At 37.4% G+C, this 17,818-nt stretch overlaps 2 non-coding genes across 2 annotated transcripts; both read right to left on the bottom strand.

The window, feature by feature from the left end:
* Positions 1 to 12,111: 12,111 nt before the first annotated feature.
* LOC120287908 lies at positions 12,112 to 12,274 on the bottom strand. Its single transcript, XR_005546166.1, has one exon. It is a non-coding gene; the product is annotated as a U1 spliceosomal RNA (small nuclear RNA).
* Positions 12,275 to 16,033: 3,759 nt separating this feature from the next.
* Positions 16,034 to 16,195, bottom strand: LOC120287910. Its single transcript, XR_005546168.1, has one exon. It is a non-coding gene; the product is annotated as a U1 spliceosomal RNA (small nuclear RNA).
* Positions 16,196 to 17,818: the final 1,623 nt, after the last annotated feature.

The following is a 17,818-nucleotide window of genomic DNA, read 5'->3' as shown; positions in this document are numbered from 1 at the left end:
GAAGTGAAAGTCAGCATTGGGAAGGCTGAAAGCCCAATGCTAGTAAGGACTAGCTTTGAGCTTTCATTATTTTGCCAAATGCTGAAACTTTTTTATTTTTTCAAAACTATCATTACTTATTCTTCAAATTTCTAATTTTGCCCTCATTATTATTTTTTTAAATGCCAAAATAATGCTAAAAAATCAATATTATATAAATACTAAAATAAATAAATATTTTTGGTCTTTTAAAAAAAATGATTTATATATTTGATTTTTTTAGCATTATTGTCAAAATTTATATTTAAAAAGTTACATACATTATTTTTTCAATTTTAACAAATAAATAAAAAATTCCGACGAAGAGTTTGGTCCTTTTTAAAAAAAAATTATATATATGTTTTTTTTTAGCATTATTGTAAAAATTTATATCTAAAAAGTTGCATACATTTTTTTCAATTATAAACAAATAAAAATTAAAAAAATTCATTGAAGGGGTTGGCCTTTTTAAATATATATATATTGATTTTTTTTAGTATCATTGTCAAAATTTATATTTAAAAAGTTGTATAAATTATTTTTTCAATTTTAATCAAATGAAATTAAAAAAAAAAAAACTAATATTAATCATGCAAAGGGCTTTTCAAATATGTTTTTTATCAAACGACATTTCTCTCAAAATTACTTCTCAAAGCATAGTTTATCAAACAGCATTTGCATTTGCCTAAAGTCCTTTAGGCTACATTGCTTTGCATTTTCCCAATGAGCTTTCAAAATACTAAACTAAACACACCCTTAGAGTCATTCATCATAACGTCAAAAGCTCTTTTGTGGTGTTTTTTCTTTGTGAATGGCCCAACCTTAGATTTGAAGGAAACTCCCGTGTGAATATGATTCAAGAGCCTAAAAGATTAGGTCAAGGCAACCAACACGCAATGAACATGCAAAGAAGATCGAGATAAACCCTTAAACAAAGCAAAGTCCGATTGCAAAAGACAAATAGTAATGGTGACTAGCTTAGTGTTTCATAAGGGATTGTATAGTTAGTGGAATTTCAATAGTTTGCATTATGGCTATAGAAATTCTAACTCGTTAATTGTTATATTTTCTTACATTGGCAATAGTTAGAATAATCAGGTTATACTATCATCTAAAAGCACTCAATCCTAAAAGCAAGTTTAACAATTTCCTTTGTCAATTTATGAAATTATATCATGTTTACTGCCACAACACAACGGATCGTTAATCTTTAAATTGATCCTAAAAGGAGGAAAAGAGCCAATAAGAAGTTTACCATAATAGTAAAAAGGTAAGTAGATGGAAATCCTTTAATAAGTCTTCATGGCTGGTAATTATCGAAAAAAATTGTTCAACTGAATCGAGTGAAGTTGTAAACCATTCCATATACTTTACATAAAAAAAAAAAAAAAAAAAAATTGAGGAAGAATCTTAATTTGGTATATTACATGATGACGTCATTTTAATTCATAAATTAAAATGAAAAGTGTTGGGAAACTTAGAGGATGAGTTCAAATACTTATAATTGTGGATATGATCAAAAACCATAGGGTGGGCCTCTTTTTCCCACTTGAAGACCTTTGAAAATACAGCAAGCTTTTCTTTTTTAAGCGCCACCATCGTCGCCACCGCTTCTACCACTTCCACCTTCAGCCTTTTGTGTCCAGCAATCCTGTCATCACGCGCGACCTCTCTTGCTCTCCTAGGCAGCATCATGTGGGATAGCTGATATTAAAGTCAATTATTTCTAGTCAAAATTGACCGGAGGCTCTTAATTAATGCGAAAATTTTAAAACTTGACAAGTAAAACTGGAAGATTCATAATTGAATTAGGATTTTTTGAACAATTTTCCCATATTATAGCTAAACACTTAGAGGAGGAGTTCTTTTTTTATCTTTCTTTGTTTGATCCAATCCTATATTTAGTTTACAAGCCACTTTGTGTACCATGTGTTGTGCATAGATTGTGAAACCCTACCTCCTCATTCACACGTCTTTACTCCAGCCCCCAAGAGATATGCACAAATCGTGGTCGGTCCGGCCCCGGCAATCCCAAGCATTTGAATTAAAAAGAAATTCACATGGAACACATAGGATCGGAAGATATAATTTATTCGGTCTCTGTTATTCTGAATCTAGACAAGTATTTGCCGTAAAAATCTTTACGCAGGAAAGTCCGGCCGCGAGAGATGATCTCATTTTCCCCACGCAAAATGGTGCTTGGATGAGAAACCCAAACATCGTGAACGTTAGGCAGATGATTCTTTTGTTTTTCTTGTTTGCATTAGTATCGTTCATAATAAAAACGGATTGATTCTATTTATACCCCCCAATACTTTTCACATTTTCTTGGGATCCCTTTTACCTCTTGTCAAATTATGCTATTTCGTCCCCATTACTTTGTTCTCTTGCTTTAATCCGTGCATCCCAGGTGACCTTGTTGCTCCCGGACCATTGTTTTGTAATCAAAGCTACTTAGAATAAAGGGACCTTTTGAGTCATCCATCACAACCTCGGACGCTCTTTTGTGGATTTTTTCTTTGTGCATGTTCCAACCTTAGATTCGAAGGAAACTCCCGCATGAATCCAATTCAAGAGCCTAGAAGATTAGGTCAAGGCAACCAACACGCATAGAACGCGCAAAGAAGCTCGAAATAAACCCTTAAACAAAGCAAAGTCCAATCGCAAAAGGCAAGTAATATTGGTGACTCCAGCTTAGTATTTTATAAGTGATCGTATGGTTAGTGGAATTTCAATAGTTTGCATTATGGCTTTAGAAATTCTAATTCGCTTATAGTTATATTTTCTTACATTGGCAATAGATAGAGTAATTAGGTTATACTATCATCAAAAAGTACTCCGTCCTAAAAGCGAGTTTAACAATTTTTTTTGTCACTTTATGAAGCTATATCATGTTTACTATTGCAGTGCCACGGATCTGAATCTTCAAGTTGATCCTGAAAGGAGGAAAAAGGGCTAGTAAAGATGATAGTAATGAGTTTAACAATTTTTTTTTTTTGTAAATTTAGTTCCAAACATTTTTGTATTTTTCCATTTGAGTCATTCCGACTAATTTTGGCCAGAAATTGCTAGCATGAACACCAACCATTCTATTTAACATGGCTGATACTAATGATGGACAGTTTTTATTAATATTTTTTGAAAATTTTTATTTATTTTTCTTTTATTTTTATTTTTTCCTTTTAATTTTCTTTTTCATTTTTTTCCTCTTCTTTTTTCCCTTCCCTTCTTCCTCTTCTCACTTGTCACTCAGCTTCAGCAATCAACTAGAGGGACATCATTGGCCTCTTGCAAAGTTCGCCCTCACCAACAACTAGCAAGGACAAGCCTCACCTACCATTGGCAAGGCTCGAGCTAGCTAGATTTGGTGAGGCTAACCTCACCCAACCATTGTGAGGCTCGCTCAAGGCAGGCAAAGTTGACCTCACCGGCTAGAGGAGGAATAGGAAAGAAAAAAGAAAGAAAATATAAAGAATCAATAAATAAATTCAAAACGTATTAAAATATTATCGAAATTTATCTATATCAATGACAGCCACATCAAGTAGGATAGCACTAGCCATACCATGTAGGATAGTGTCAATGGTACCACGTAGGACAGCTAGTGTTCACATCAGTGATTTTCAATCAAAATTGATCGAATGGTCTCACTTGGCAAAATGCAAAATTATTTAAGACTCAACAAGTAAAATTGAAATATTCATGACTGAATTAGGATTTTTTGAACAATTTTTCCCTTCTTTAGCTGTAACACTTAGAGGAAGAGTTTTTTTTTTCTTTTTCTTTTTTTGTCAAATCCTATCCTATATCTATTTTATAAGCCAATGTGTATATTATGTGTTGTGGACGTGTTGCTAAACCCCACCTCCTCATTTACGCGTCTTTATCCCAATCCCTAAGAAACATGCACAGATCGTCGTCAGTCTGGCCCCGTCAACCACAAGCATTTGATTTTTTATGAAATTTTACGTGAAATACATATGATCGGTGGATATAATTGACTCGGTCCGTGTAATTCTGAATCTAGACAAGTATTTACCATGGAAATCTTTACAGTAGAAAGTCCGTTCACGAGAGATGATAGCATTTCCCCCATGCAAATGACGCTTGGATGGAAATCCCACAATGAACGTTAGGCAGATGACTCTTTTGTTTTACTCGTTGCATTATTATCGTTTATTATTAAAATGCATCGATTCTACCTCGTCTATTTATGCTATTTCGTTACCATTACTTTGCTCTCTTGCTTTAATCCGTGCGTCCCACGTGACTTTGTTGCTCCCGGACCATTGTTTAACAATATTGTACTCAAAGCTACTTAGATTATAAAGGAAGCTTTAGGGTCATTCATCACAGCTCGGACGCTCTTTTGTGGGGTTTTTTCTTTGTGCATGGCCCAACCTTAGATTCGAAGGAAACTCCCACGTGAATCCAATTCAAGAGCCTAGAAGATTAGGTCAAGGCAACCAACACGCACAGAACGCGCAAAGAAGGTCGTGATAAACCCTTAAACAAAGCAAAGTCCAATTGCAAAAGGCAAGTAATATTGGTGACTCCAGCTTAGTATTTCATAAGTGATTGTATTGTTAATGGAATTTCAATAGTTTGCATTATGGCTATAGAAATAGGTAGAGTAATTAGGTTATACTATCATCTAAAAGCACTCCATCCGAAAAGTGATTTTAACAATTTCCTTTGTGATTTATGAAACTATATCATGTTTACTGTCGCAACGCAATGAATCATGAATCTTCAAGTTGATCCTAAAAGAAGGAAAAGAGCCCATGAGAAGTTTACCATAGTAGTAAAAAAAGGTAAGTAGATGGAAATCCTTTAATAAGTCTTCACGGCTGGTAATTATCAAAAAAATTGTTCAACTAAATCAAGTGAAGTTGGAAACCATTCCATACACTTTACATAAAAAAAAATATATATATATATATATATATATAAATAAATAAATAAAAAAAAAATTGAGGAAGAATCTTAATTATAGGTAGATTACATGATGAGGTCATTTTGATTCATAAATGAAAATGAAAAGTGATGGGGAACTTAGAGGATGAGTTCAAATGCTTATAATTGTGGATATGATCAAAAACCGTAGGGTGGGCCTCTTTTTCCCACCTGAAGACCTTTGAAAATACAGCAAGCTTTTCTTTTTTAAGCACCACCATCTTCGCCGCCGCTTCTACTACTTCCACCTTCAGCCTTTTGTGTCCGGCAATCCTATCAGCACGCACAACCTCTCTTGCTCTCCGAGGTGACGTCATGTAGGATAGCTAGTGTCCACGTTAGTGATTTTCAGTGAAAATTGACCGAATGATTTCAATTGATAAAACGTAAAGATTTTAAGATATGACAAATAAAACTGAAATATTCATGATTGAATTAGAACTTTTTGGACAATTTTCCCCTATTATAGCTACAACACTTAGAGGAAGAGTTCTTTTTTTCTTTTTTTTTCTTTTTTTTAATCCAATCCCATATCTAGTTTACAAGCCGTTTGTGTACTATGTGCTATACACAGGTTGTGAAATCCTACCTCCTCCTTCACGCGTCTTTACCCCAGCCCCAAGAAATATGCACAAATCGTGGTCGGTCTGACCCCAGCAATCGCAAGCATTTATTTTAAAATGAAAATCACATGGAACACATAGGATCGGGGGATATAATTGACTGAGTCTATGTTATTCTGAATCTAGGCAAGTATTTGCCGTGGAAATCTTTACGCAGGAAAGTCCGGCCGCGAGAGGTGATCTCATTTTCCCCATGCAAAATGGTGCTTGGATGGGAAACCCAAAAAGCGTGAACGTTAGGCACATATTTCTTTTGTTTTACTTGTTGCATTATCATCGTTTATCATTAAAATGCATTGATTCTACCTCTTGTCAAATTAGCCATTTCGTCCCCATTACTTGGCTCTCTTGCTTTAATCTGTGCGTCCCACTTGACCTTGTTGCTCCTGGACCATTCTTTAACAATACTGTACTCAAAGCAACTTAGAATAAAGGGAGCTTTTGAGTCATTCATCACAATCTCGGACGCTTTTTGTGGGGTTTTTCTTTGTGCATGCTCCAACCTTAGATTCGAAGGAAACTCCCGCGTGAATCTGATTCAAGAGCCTAAAAGATTAGGTCAAGGCAATCAACGCACGTAGCCTAAAAGATTAGATCAAGACAATCAACGCGTACAGAACGCGCAAAGAAGGTCGAGATAAACCCTTAAACAAAGCAAAGTCCGATTGTAAAAGGCAAGTAGTATCAGTTACTCCAGCTTAGTATTGCATAAGTGATTGTATGGTTAGTGGAATTGCAATAATTTGCATTATGGCTATAAAAATTCTAATTCATTTATAGTTATATTTTCTTACAATGGCAATAGGTAGAGTAATTAGGTTATACTATCATCTAAAAGCACTCCATCCTAAAAGCGAGTTTAACAATTTCTTTTGTCCATTTATGAAGTTATATCATATTTATTATTAAAGCGCAACAGATCTAAATCTTCAAGTTGATCCCGAAAGGAGGAAAAGAGCCAATAAAGAGTTTACCATAGTAGTAAAAAAAGGTGAGTAGATGAAAATCGTTCATCATAAGTCTTCACAGCTGATAATTATTGAAATAATGGTTCGACTAAATTGAGTGAAGTTGTAAACCATCCCATACACTTCACATAGAAAAGTCGAGGAAGAATCTTAATTATAGGTTGATTGCATGATGAGGTCCTTTTAAGTCATAAATTAAAATGAAAAGTGTTGCGAAACTTAGAGGATAAGTTCAAATACTTACGATTGTGGATATGATCAAAAACCGGAGGGTGGACCCCTTTTCCCACCTGAAGAAGACCTTTGAAAATACAGCGGCCCTTTCTTTTTTAAGCGCCGCCTTCGTTGCCACCGCTTCTTCTTCCATTTTCAGCCTTTCACGTCAGGCAATCCTGTCATCACACGGCACCTCTCTTGCTCTCTGGTCTCCTTGACCTAGACCTGTTGTCAAATGGGTGGAATCGAGTCCGAGTCCGAAAATTGGTCCAATCCAAATTTACATGTAATATAACTTTATTGACTTATATGCGATCTGACTTGACTTATAACCAATCCATACCCGATTATTTAACCTAATTTAGAAAAAAAACACACACACACTCAAATTGAAGCGAGAGCATCAAGTGAGCAAATGCCGATTCGAACGAGAGCAAAGAAAAAATCATAGAAGTGAGTTGGGTTTAAATAAGTTGTGATCCCATCTAGCACCCATATTATTTTGGTTTTCATCAATCTAAACCCATTTATAACAACTCTACCTATCTTCTGAATATAACTAATTCATAACAACTCTACCCATCAAATAGACCTATCAAATGGGTGGAATGGGTTGGGTCGAGTCATAAATGGTCTTATCAAAATTGACCTATTATCCCATTTATGATCCATTTATCGCTAATGTAAATTTATTAATCCATGACTAACTCAACCCGTTTTTTTTTTTTTTGATAGTTAACCAAATCTAGAAAGAATTGTTTCTTATGATTTAAAAAAAAATGTTATATTGTTAAAACACTTCCATATAATTATAAAATTAATGGATAACTTTTTTAAAAAATTGAGACTTCATTTATTTCACACAAAAAATGTGATATTTCTAAGAATAATAATATTTTCTAGTGTTTGGTCGAAACTTGAAAAAATTTAAAAATATTTTCCGCTTGGTATAAAAAATCCAATTTGATTTTCTATGCGGTCCTTTTAAGTATTTTTATTTTATTTTATTCTTTTAAAATAGAATTTTTATTTCTTTTTCTTTTTTTCTTTTTCTTTTTCTCTGTATTCACACAATCGCCGGCCACAATGATCATGACTAGCAACAGGCGAGCTCTAGCCTCACCATAGGCCAACAAGATTCAAGCTCGGCCAATAAGGCTTGAGCTCACCCGATTTCGGCAAGCCGAGGCAAGCTAGCCTTGGGTGAGGCTCCACCTCACTAAAAATCCAGCAAGGTCAAGCTCACTTCAATGGCAGCAAGCTCAAGTCTCACCAAATCGGCGAGGCTCAAGCCTTAGCCTCGCCCAAAGCCAGCAAACTCAAGGCTCACCAAATCGAGTTCAAGTCATGCCAACACCAAGGCTAATGAGCTCTCAACTCACCGGTGTGATTAGGCATGGTCCATGAAACTCACCAGCCACAAACCTCGCCCTACTAGCGAGGGCTTTGTGGCCCTTGCCTGGCGACCGGCAAGGGTCGGCCACTAGACTTCATCGGGAAAAAAAGTAAAATAAAAAATAAAATAAAATAAAATTTTAAAAAATCCAAATTTGAAAAATAAAATGATAAAAACTGTTCAAAAAGGATTATATACCCTTAATGGGTTGATTCAACTAATAAAATTTATAAGTTAAATAGGTTGTAAATGAATTCAAAGACAAACTCATTTATAACCCATTTATCATTGCACTTACGTACAACCCAAACCCATTTAAATTCATTTATTAAAATTTAACTAACCCTTATATGATCCATCTTATTGAATATGAACCCATTTGGACACCTCTACCATCAAATATGGGTTAAATAATGCGTCTATGATCCATTTTAACGGGTTTATTCTGATCCAACGTGGCTCTTCATCTTTGCAGTTCTCCCTTAAACCTCAAAGACTTCCTTGTAAAAAATGACACAATGAGGTCCATGCGCCTATGCATTACTAAATTTGTCTTGGAGAACTTCTATTCTTCTAAATTTGTTTTTCGGCAGTAAAACTCCGGAAATTGAATCGCAAGTCTTCATCAATTCGTCCATCAAAAAGAGTTGATCAACGAGTCGTCCACCGAAAAGAGTCGATCATGACTCCGACTTTTGGACAAGAATACTATCCATTATATCTTTCCTCCAATGAGGGACGTCCACGTCACGCGCTTCGACGTGAGATTCAACACATCAGCAGGCTAGTCTCGGTAGATGGACATGGAAGCATTGTCACGGGGAAGAGACTCTGTCAGAGTGGATTATAACGTAGGGAATACTTCCATTTAGTCAAAGGCATGTTATGCTAATATAATCCTCTTGTTGTCTCAACTAATGCGGGGGCCTCAACTCGACTCGATTCGATGTGGTCATTTTGATTTGGCATTTTAGCAAATTTAAGACACTGAAATTTACAAGAAGATATCTATTTTTACTTGTGGAAGTTTATGTGTAGGAATTTTCAATTTCCGGAAATAAGTTTACTCGTATTTTGTTATGACCTATCAAATTTTTAAGGAGATTAGGTGTATTTAGTTATCGATATGTTAAGGTTGTGGGTCTGAAAAATGTATGAAACCGGGATAAAACTCATGACTCGTTAGAAGGGTGCTGGTTTGACTTGTGCTTAGCTTGCTTAACTGTTTCCTAAGTAAAGTGATATTTGGTTGCACCGAACAGTGAATAGTCAAAGCAAAACCATTTTATTAAATGGTATTTTGGTATGTCTAACTGTTATTCCAGACAAATATGCAAGGAAAACTGCAAATTTCATCGATTTATGAACAAATACGTCTTAGAACCTTGATTAGAATATATGATCGAAGTGCTTCAAATTTAGCTGTGATCGTGTTTTAGGTAAAACTTTAAAAACAAATTAGATGATGAAAAAACTCTTTCGATATTTGTTTGACGGAAATTCATTTTTTCCTTCCAGTAGAAGTTGCTGAAACTTGCATACGAAGGATGTCAAATCATGACACGCCTTTCGGCCCAAGAAACAATAATAATTCGTGACATTCCCGGCACCTTAAGCTTGTCCTTCTTCGAAAGAAATTTCTGCTTTTTTTTCCTTCCTTGTTGATTAGTCTCTATCCAACTTTCCATATAATATCAGAGTTCTTTATGCATGGGGAAATAGCTGTGCTAAAGTACCTCACACGGCATATTTATGGATATATACTTTTTAAACATATGTGATCTCCCTCTACTTATAAAGTTAAACTTTTTGTATTGGACATTATAACGTAATATCATAATCATATTTTTGCTTCAATTTATTTAGCATGTGCGGTTCCCCATTTGTCAAATCCTATGTGTTGTTTCTAATCACTCTTACACATGAGAAGGGGTGTTAAGGCACTTCATATTGCTTTTTTCACAAGATTTATGTACTCTTCCTATAATTCTTAGTTCATGGTTCTTTGTTAGACATTCTAACAATCAGCATTATTTCCAAAGAAAAATGATTATTTGGTTACACCATATAATGAATGGTTAAAGTAATTTTGTTTTATTAAATAGAATTTTGTTACGTCTAAGTGCTCTCGCAATTCTATTATTTTCAAAAGCACACAAATGGGCAAGCAACCCTAAGATTTTGATCTATTTATGAAAAATATGTCTTAGGACCTTGAAATCTAAAATGAATGTCCACTGTTTAGGTTAAACTTAAAAGAACAAGCAGCTTGCCATTATGGAAAAATAAATCTGCTTCTGATTTTATTTTTTATTTTCAAAATGAACACTTTCAATATTTAATTAATCGAAAGTCGTTTCCTCCTTATAGTAGAAGTCAATGAAACTTGCATTTGAAGAAGGAGGTCAAAGTGGGAAAAAAAGGGGGATGAGGTCAAATTCATGTTATGCCTTTCAGACCAAAGAACAATAATAAAATCAAGTTTAGCTTGATAATAATCATATGTCAGGTCCTTCTTCGGAAAGAAATTTCTTATTTTTGTTTTCTTATTATTTGTTGATAAGTTTCCAACGAACTTTGCACCTAACATTCAAGTTCTTTTTGGACGAGTAAATAGCCATGTCAAGATATATCACGTGGCTTATTTTGGGGTTTCTAAGTTCTTTTTATATATGTGATATCTCTTTACTTATAAAATCAAGTTTTTGAGTTAAATATTCTAACATGGTATCAGATTTAAGCTCTGCTATAGTTTATTATGCATGCGCAATCCTCATTCGTCAAATTTCATGCACCACTTTTAATCTTACTACACGTGATAGAGGATGTTAAAGTATCTCAATATACTTGTGCAAAGGGTGTATATGCTCTTTATATACATGTTCCCTCCATTAGTTTATGATTTCAAGTTTTTGGATTGGACATTCAAACAAACTAGATTATTTCCTGACATTGATCCATGAGGCAAGAACATTCACAAGAAAAAAAAATGCCAAAAGGTTTGGAATTTGAATCCACATTTCAAAAGGCTAATGTATGCATCATAATCATCAAAACAAACTCATGTTGATTGAGATTTATCGATGTGTCCTAGAAAAATAAGGCGAGGAACCTTAATCTTTCATGGAAAAGATGAGTTGTTAGAAAATGCCAATTTGAAAAGAATTGTTTGTTGGTCGCTTTACGATCAAATGTCCTGTCCCAAAGCATTAAGATTTTAGGTGAAGAACGAAACGTAAATGACTAGCCAATAAATTTAAAATTAGTTTTTTTTTTAAATGGTCTAACGAGTTCTAATTAAGTCAATATTGTAGCTCACAAGAACCAAATTTGTGGACCAAATAACAATTAGATCATGTGAGCATCATCATGACTAATTGTATGATTGACTTAGTCATGGCAAATCAAGTCCAGAATAGAAGTTACAAAAAAAATTTGAACCATATATGGAAAAAAGTCTGCTATGGCCATTGGGCTTTTGTGCTCAAAATAGGATCAAGCAATGCTGTGCTCAAAATCGAGTCCTGAATAGAAGCTATTTATGTACACTATTATTACTTAAAAAAGAGCATGCTGCTTTTAAGTAAAGAGATCTCGGGAGTGTGTTGCTTGAAATAATTATTAATTAGTTAGTGGAAAATTACTTGTAGCTTTTAAGGAAGAGATCTCGAGAGTTTATATTGCTTAAAATAATTAGTTAGTGAAATAAAATTAGTGAAATTCCTTGTTGACAACAATTTTGAGCCTTCATCAGCGATTATATTTAAAAAATAATAATCAAGTTAGATCTCATATGTTTTTCTCTTCAACTGAGTTCTTTCATAGTGGAGAACTCTCTCCTCCCGTCATTCCTAAAATCAGCTAGCTGAGCTTCCCGGAGGACGAGACCAACCAAATATAACACAAAGCACGACTCTTCGGACTACGGAATTGGGTAGGGGCCGCGCGAACGCAGGCCCCCGCTGCCACAAATTATGACGTAGGCTCGGCCACTTGGGCCGACCTTGGGCTAGCACCCCTCCTCAAGTGCAATGGAGGTCACAAGACCCAGGCCATGAGCCTTCTTGATCGCCCATTGACCCCGTCCAGGTAAGTGATTTGCTCGTTGCCCAGGCCTTTGATTTTACACGGGTCCAACTCTCGCTGATTCAGTATTCGCTCTGTGTGGGAGAGAGAGAGAGAGAGAGAGAGAAGGACTCGGTCAAAATTTGGGGTGAAGAATCAAAAGGGTCTTTCTTGCGAACGGGGGACTTGCCAAGATTCTTCATCGTGCTATTGCAGTTCGCAGGGGTTGCTTTTTTTGGCTGATTCACGTTGAGGAAGAGAGAAGAGGGTTGAAGATTAAGGGGAAAAAAAAAGGTGGGAGAGAGCATGGAAATGAAGGATGTCCCATTCCATACTTCTCTGGGCATATATGATGAGATGAATTTGATCCATTGGTTTGAAAATGTGCTCATCACGGTTGAAAATAGCTACTTTTGTCAGCAATCTGGTGAATCTATGCAATCTCACTTAAAAATCATTATTCATCAATCTTCTTGAGTACATAATTGATCAAGATTTCACTCAACTATTCATCTTATCACGATGCCTTAAAATCATCACGAACTTTCCATTCACGTAAACTTGTTTTACTCTATCAAGATCTATCTAGCTCTTAATGCGTCTTTCACTGTGCTCAAGAAGTCATCAATAGTCCCAAGCCTTCCTTATATCAACATTAAATGAAATAAACAATATTTACATTTATCAAATAATAATTAGAAATAAATGACTTTGTCAACTTTAAAACATCATAGAAGTTTTTAACAACGCTCATCTACCTTGGTTCTGTTTAGACAATCTTTTATTTTGTTCCAGAACATGCGAGTTTGCTACGTATGTAAGGGGGCATCTAAATATGCTTAGATTTTTCTGCCCTTGATAATATTTTTCTGATGTTCAGCGTGATTCTATCTTATCTTCACGCACAACACAAAATGAATGGCCGAACGCATAAAAATACAAGGCATCGGTACTGGCTTCATCCCTGGAGTGCTTGATGTGCATTTACTTGATGAAAATTTTCGACTAAATTTTGATCCATACGAGAGAACAAATTTGTACTTTTCCTATTTTTGGCCTACCATCTTGTTCAATCATCTTTCATTCCTCAATTTCATAGCATCCATGCTATTGCACAGGGGATAAAGGACTTAACATACCAATAGAAAGTCCGCTCTCTTGCTGATACCCATCTTACTACCTGATACAGTCACAATTTCTCGTCATCTAAATGACGACAACTCTTCAATCACTCATGTTTTCCATGACCTGCATACCGATTAGCCAACGATCTTCACTTTGCTTTGTAAAATCAAGGGGTATGGGGATTGCATAACTCTTAGGACAAACTCATGCGCTTTCCATCTCTTAGAGAACGATTGGCACTAGTACACCTTCTGCTCTGTTCCTTCGATTCCTGCTATCTGGCAAGGTTGGATCATGTTTCATTGTCAATTCATTAACTGCCACCTAAGGGGCCAATTTAAATGACTTCCATGTACTAGTAAAGCTACTTCACAAGGAAACTTGCTAATTTTGGAAAATCTTTATTAACAATTGCAGCAGCATTGATGGAATTTTTGCTCAAAATGGTAGAACATCTACCATTGGTACCTCCAATCTTTTCCATCACCTTGTTCTAGGCCAAGATACCAGAAGCTCACCTCGGATGAAAAAGCCCTTAAAGATTCAATTTTCATTGAAGAGAAAGCCAAATCCTCACCTGTCTGTATATCATTGTATGTTAAGCTTCTGAACGTAATGTGATCTCTATTGAGTAATTTCTCGGCAACTATCACAGGATTGTCCTTCTGACTTTGCAAATATCATAAGCTATTGCAACTGCCGAGCTTTTTCTAGTGAAGGAGGTTTTGCTAGTAAAGTGACTTATCTATCTAGGGCATTAAGACTTCAGAATGCAACCTAGGAAACAATTCACACACTGACTAAAATCCATATTCAACTGATTTCTTGGGATATATCATGATCCCAGCAAGTCTGCGATTTTTGCTGCGTGCTTTTCAGCTGGCTTCTTTGTAATTTTATCTGTTGCACTTTGCAGGTCAGAATATCATCAGTTTGTGTAGCTTTAGAAGGGGCTTTGGGCATCAAAGCCCTTTGGGCAAAAAAATGCAAATCAAACTTGCCCAAAAAATTCTGGAAAGCTCATTGTGGTGAGTTAATTTGAGATTTTAAGAGATGGCAGATCTATTCACTCTGTCAATAAGCGAGCCAATATTTGGGAGCTTACTTTCATTCATCCAAAATTATCCTCACGAATTTTTTGTTTTTCCGGTGCGTGTCCTTGTATGAACACTTGTTCATCTTCTTCGGGCGAGCCTCGGGGTCGGGCGACCTCCAACGAGGGTCCGCCAGGTCGCGGGTCAGCCGGAGGTCGCGGGTCCTCGCGGCGACCGGATGCGGTTGCGGCGACCTCGGCTGCGCGACCTCTGCGCAAGAAGGATCTGGTCGCCGAAGGTCGCGCGACCTCGCGGCGACCAGATCTGGTCGCCGGACTGGTTGCCGCGAGGTCGCGCGACCTCCGGCGAACAGATCTGGTCGCGCGACCTCACCGCGCGACCTCTGCGGGACCGGATCTGGTCGCGCGACCTCTGCGCGACCGGATCTGGTCGCGCGACCTCCGGCGACGCGCGAGAGGTCGCGTGACCTCGCGCGACCAGATCCGGGTCGCCGGGTGAGTCGCCGCGAGGTCGCGCGACCTCTGCGCGCCGGATCTGGTCGCCGGAGGTTGCGCGACCTCGGCGACGCCGCAGGTCGCGCGACCAGACACTGCCTCCCACGACCCGATCCGGGTCGCCGGAGATCGCCGGCAATCGCCGGAGGTCGGACGGCCCCCTTGCCGGTCATTTTATTTTTTAATTTTTCTTTTGATAATTTTTTTTACCACAAAACTCTTTTTGTAAATGTAATTTTCCAAACATTATTTTGCTCAAAGCACTTCACAAAGAGCTTTCAAAGCCTAATTTACCTCTACACGGTTGCATTTTGAAAAAACTTTTAAGTCAGAGTAATTTTCCTAGGTAAAGTGAATAAATTAAGTCATCAGGTAAATTAATAAATAGAAAATTCTGGAAAGCTCATTTATGAATTAATTTGCTTATTGGACATCTCATAAGCAGAATATCATGCATTTTTCAACTGAGTTCGCCGTAACATAGCTGTGTAAGCAGCATATTCTTCTTGATTTGTGAGTGTGGCTTACTTGAGTTTTGTTCAGCTTGATGTTGACCTTCTGTTGAATAGAACTATTCTGTTTTCCTCTATTCAAAAGAGTAAAAACCAGTTCTACCTGTTCATACTCTTCTTCAGCGGCAAGCAACCATTCGATCATTACTTATACCAAATGTTTAACCCTGCTCAGTTAGTCTTCGCAAGCTTCAGAGAGCGTTATTTGTCTACTGCGCTTTTTCAATCCGCGAAGCAGGAGGCAGAGAATATGCTTTATGAACCTTGACTATGAGTCGGCATATTTTCATCTGGTTTAACTGACAAATCAAGAACAAATCCCGGCGGGTCCTTTCTAATGAAGAGTTGTCCTAGTAACAAGTACAAAAAACGTGCTCTGGTTCCGTTCCCCCTTCAGTTTTTATGTTTTCACCAGTGCAAACCAAGCTGCGCAGGCAGGCCATGGTGCTTGATATTCGTACTGTATTCTTCTCTTCAACTGAATCCTTTTATGGTAAAGACCCCGCTCTTATCTTTTTATTCCCACATTCAGCTAAGGCAGGTTCAAGGAAGGTGAAAGTAGCCGAATATAATACAAAAAACGAATCTTCGGACTATGGAATTGGGTAGGGGCCGCGCGAACGCAGGCCCCCGCTGCCACAAATTATGACGTAGGCTCGACCGCTTGGGCCGACCTTGGGCTAGCACCCCTCCCAAAGTGCAATGGAGATCACTAGGCCCAGGCCATGAGTCTTCATGTCGCCTATTGACCCCGTCCAGGTAAGTGATTTGTTCTACGCCCAGGCCTTTGTTTTACACAGGTCGAACTCTCTCGCCGATTCAGTAGCCATTCTGTGTGGGACAAACAGAGCGAGATGGAGACGGAGATGGGGCAGTCGGTCAAAATTTGTGGTGGAGAATCAAAGAGGGTGTTTCCTGCGAACAGGGGACTTGCCAAGATTCGTGATCGTACTATTGTGGTTCGCAGTGGTTGCTTGTTGGCTGATTCCTTCGCCACGAGAAAGAGAGAAAAAGGATTGAAGAAAAAGAATGGGAAAGAGCATGGAAATGAAGGAAGTTCCATTCGAAACTTCTCTGGGGGTATGTGATCGGCTGAATTTGAACACTTCAAGTAGTGCTAGATGGATGTCTGCGAGCGGTCAACTTCCTTCACTATGACAATCCTTTGGTTGATTAACTTACGCCGTAGATGAAGTCAAATTCCTAGCAGTTCGAGCATCACTACTTATGTCGTCGCTCTTGGAGTCTTCTTGTTTCTTCTTGGGAGTGGAGGCTCTAGTTCTTACCTGGTTGTTATTTAGTGCGCAGCCGAGATGACAGACTGATGAGTGAGTGGAAATTACGAATTGACAGAGCGACCTTATCTTAACTAATGCTGAGTCGATGCTGCTGTGCGTATCGTTGTGAGAGAGAGAGAGAAACCCAAGTTCCAAAGCCTTTGAATATTTTAGGCGGCCGACTCGGCTCACAGAGAAGAAGTGGAAGATGGCAGCAATGAAGCAGTGGACAGAGGACGAAAGCTTCGAAATCTGCAATTGAATCCTCAACTTCCTCTTGTTTAATTGCAGCAGCAAGTTCTAGTTTGTCTTCTTAAACTCTCTGACCTTCTCTGCCTCATCTTCCTTACGGGGTTCAATCCAATTTCCTCGACGTAAATTTACATTGCTCGAATAGGTTTCCCCTCCAGAGAGATTGGCAAGGCATGCTGTCGTTTTCTAATCACTGGTTAGTTCGTGAAGAAAAGCAGCGAGCCGCGATGTTTTGATTGCTGCTGCTTTTGCTTCTTCTGCTCTTGTTTCTGGGTGGGTGCTCGTTGAAGTTTGTGAGAGATTCTTGAGCTTACCTTAAATTCGTTCGTTTGACGAAAGTGGTTTGTGCTTTAGTCTGAAATGTGGGTGTTGACCGAAATTCTCCCAAGCTTATGTTGAAACCTAATCAACTCAAAAATGTTGGTGCTTTGTTGCTAGACATTTAGGATGAGAAGGTTATGCTTTTAGATAATAAAAAAATGTTCAAACTGTCAAAGAGAATGGTGCCTCAAGGTATCTCCACTTGAATAGATTGGGGCCCAACTATCTACCACAAGCTATGTTCCCATTTGCAAGTTTCCGGCGAACTTTGCATCTAATATTCGTGTTCTTTACATACGAGAAAATAGCTATATTAAGGTATTTTCAACGCTTATTTTCGAGATTTATATATGTCTTTTATACATATGTGATCTCATTCTATATATAAAATTATGCTTTTGAATTAGACATTTTAACATGGTATTATATTTAGGTTTTGTTATAGTTCATTTCATATGTCCAGCCACCATTTATCAAATTTCACATATCGTTCCCAATCCTCTTGCACATAATTAGATATGCAAATGTATCTCACATTAC

The sequence above is a fragment of the Eucalyptus grandis genome, chromosome 8 (assembly GCF_016545825.1).
Source record: "Eucalyptus grandis isolate ANBG69807.140 chromosome 8, ASM1654582v1, whole genome shotgun sequence".
In the NCBI taxonomy this organism is placed as follows: Eukaryota; Viridiplantae; Streptophyta; class Magnoliopsida; order Myrtales; family Myrtaceae; genus Eucalyptus; species Eucalyptus grandis.
Note: the sequence above shows the minus strand (reverse complement) of the source record. Positions and strands in the feature narration are given on the sequence as shown.